This window comes from Cynoglossus semilaevis, chromosome 1 (genome assembly GCF_000523025.1).
Source record: "Cynoglossus semilaevis isolate Cse_v1.0 chromosome 1, Cse_v1.0, whole genome shotgun sequence".
NCBI lineage: Eukaryota > Metazoa > Chordata > Actinopteri > Pleuronectiformes > Cynoglossidae > Cynoglossus > Cynoglossus semilaevis.
The window spans coordinates 17,158,638-17,161,829 of NC_024307.1; the positions used below are offsets into that span (position 1 = coordinate 17,158,638).

General features: G+C 41.1%; 1 protein-coding gene across 2 annotated transcripts in view; it reads left to right on the forward strand.

Moving 5' to 3' along the window:
* The first annotated feature begins 354 nt into the window (after positions 1 to 354).
* Positions 355 to 3,192, forward strand: part of arhgap5 (Rho GTPase activating protein 5) — a 43,215-nt gene continuing 40,377 nt past the window's right edge. Inside the window, exon 1 of one of the 2 annotated variants that reach the window (XM_017035860.2) lies at positions 355 to 858. The gene's annotated coding sequence lies outside the window, so the exon portion shown is untranslated. The remainder of the gene's footprint in view (positions 859 to 3,192) is intronic. The other variant, XM_025055203.1, reaches the window with a different exon arrangement.

A 3,192-nucleotide genomic window follows, 5' to 3' on the forward strand; every position in this document is an offset into this window, starting at 1 on the left:
TAGATAATGGTGAGAGAAAGAGAAACTCCAGAGGTGTAGACTGAGATAAAACTAGGAACTAGAACAGGCTTAAAGCAAAAGTCTACACAAATCTGGAGAGAGGAGAAAAAGACAGAGAGACTCAGACAAAGATGTAGTGAAGGAAGAGAGAAAGACAGGAGGGGAAAGTCGAGGGACAAGGGGAGAGACGGGACAAGGGGAGAGACAACGAGGGGGGGGGGGGGAGAGGGGGGGGGGGGGAGGGAGGGGGGGGGAGGGCGGGGGGCAAGGGGGGGAGAAACGGGGGGGGGGGGGGTGAGAGAGATAATGGGAAGTAGATACAAGGAAGATATGACGAAAATATATTTTTGATGGGAATGGAGGAGAGACACGGACAGGCAGTTCGAAAAGAGAGTAAAAGAGAGAGGGGGTAAACGGTATTAAAATGGGACAGATCCTAAATAAGAAGAACGACTTTGAAGGGAAAGGTAGAGTGACACTGAAAGAGACTGTAAAAGAGGAGAGAGAAAAATGCTGAAAGCAAAGGTAGAGTGACATAGATAGTAACTGTAGAGAGAGAGAGGGGAGGTTTCCTCTTACACCTCTCTCGCTCACCCTCCCTCTCTCCCAGCAGCACTAACTCCAGTGAAACCAGGAGGAATCAAGAGATCCGGACCGGCCTCCTGACACTTTCAGCGGACCAGAGCCTAAACTAAAACCCACTTTGGCCGGTGTATGTGGAATGTACGGACCGCGGATTATGGACAGTAAAGGGACTAATGATTTTTAAAAGTATTTTTCCCATTAAAGGACGGTTTAAATGCTCCTTCCTCCTCCCGCTGCTGCGCTGCTCTCTGGTATGTGGACGTTAACGCCTGGGTAAGGGAATGTAATTCTCCACTACTGGGATTTGGGACTTCACATTAGCAGTCATTTTATTTCCCTCCTAGTAACAACCTGATGTACGAGTCTTGCTATCTGTAAATAGATAAAACAAGAGAAACTGTTGAATCCGCTGCAGTGTTTTTAACCGGGCTTATAATCTTTCCCTGCTTAATTTCTGCCTGGCTTCGCTGTTGCTAATGTTAGCTTGACATGCTAATAGGCTAGTGCGGCTAAGCTAAGGTTAGCGCTAATGTGGGTAAAGAGGGTGGGTTTTCCTTTTCCCACCTCCATCTCTGATTCTCTTAATTTTATCAGAGCTAATCCAGACCACGGTGGGTAAAATCCTGTGCCCCCACCAAACAACAGTGGTTTGTAAATGGGACCCACAACGTTTGACGCATTTAAATCACGTCTGATCGCGTGTCAATTCGAGCTTTTTAAAGTCAGTAACTCTCACAGTAACTCCCTCTCAGTATCTTATCGTTATCATATTATTCGAGTTTAGCTTAAACTGATGTCTATTTATGTTTGTTTTTTCACGTCACATATGTTCCAACACACATTCTGATTTAACTGAAGTTTCGGGGTGTCAGTTAGGAAACCAACTCTTAATACTCGATATACTCATAGATTAATTGAAGTCCAGAATTGGCACAAAACTCATGATGGAAGATGAGGTAGCGCCTCAACATCAGGAAAACACGTGATATCGCAGGAACTGAAATTTCACATGCATTTTTTTACCCACACTTTAATTAGAGTAAGTTATTGACTCTATGACACCATGGAGTTCTTCCTTTTCTAAAAGCAATATTTTATAAGCATACGTGATGTCATAGACAGCTAATGACTGCGGCTACAGAATTAGTCGAGGACAAATTTTAATAATCAACCTACTGTTTTGTGTCTAACATGGACAGCAGACTGATTTTAATTGGTTTGTGGCCACATTCACATCACAGTTGGCACATTCATTTTTTCTGATTCAATGCTGACAACTGACGTTGTAATACTTGAAAAAGTTATCATCTTATTAAAATGAAAATACTGGCCGTCTAATTTTATTCACCTTATTTTTGTAAATTACAATCCCATTTAAAGGAAAATACATACTAGAGCACAATGGGAGATGATGCATATGAGTGTTGTGTGTGTGTGTGTGTACAAGTATACGGTTGACAGCTGCGTTGGTCGCGAATCTTGGTGTTTTTACATCTAGCTTTGTCAGCCCGCCAGTAGTGTCTCATATGCAACCCATCAACACGACACGTTTTCAATTATGAATGCTTATTGTTAACGCTTAAAAAGTACTTCATATATACTGTATATAACATGCATCCGCATAAAAGCAAATCATTTAATGTACACAACTGTCATAACATAAAACTGTAAACCTATCTGACTGCCTGAATTATTTATGTGGAAATGGCTGGCTGCAAAAAACAAGTGCTGATTACTTGTTGCCCCCTGATTGATGCGTCCTTGTCAATATTTAAATAACAAACAAATATATCTTCAGTCCTGCGATGGACTGTCCAGGTTGTACCCTGTCCTCGCCTGCTGACAGTTGGGGTTGGCTCCAGTACTTCACCCACAACCCAGCAAAGGTATCAGTGCGACATAATGGGTGGATGGATATAACTTCAGAGTAATAGGATTTCTACTCACCAAACTTATATTTACCATTTATTTTCTATGGATGGATGGAATGTCAGTTGCCACTTGAGTAGTTGACACTCATTAACTTCCAAGATACACCAATTGCAATTTTCTGGCCATTTTTCAATTTTGCCAATTATGATTTTGCCGATTCTGATTGCATTCAATTTACAGCATATAGGAAAACGGAATGAAAGTCAAGTCACGGGTTCTTTATTTAGTTCATCAACTTTCAAAATAAACTGCTTGATGACTGAAATTACTTGAATGTGCTAAAAGAAAATTGTTCCTGTGCACCCAACTTTTGGACTTGTGCAATAGGTCTGCACAACAAAATAAAAAGTTTGTGTAGTTTATATAATTTTGTAGTGACTTTAAAAAATAAGAATGATCCATGACCTCTCTTTTTTCAGTGTCTAAAAACACTTACAAAATTATATAGAGTCCAGGTGCTTTTTAATAAGTTCAGTGGATAATGAGAGATAGCAAGAATGTGTTTTTATGGCAAACACATGCAGGGGCAAAGTGCTACTTCTTGAGTATAATTTGGAAAGTAAACAAACGCTGGCCAAGCAAAGGAAACGCTCGCATGACTTGAAAGAGCTTCAGTATTGCTACGTATGAAACCCCCCCCCCCCAAAAAAAGCCAACACAGGTCTGACAGGGTCA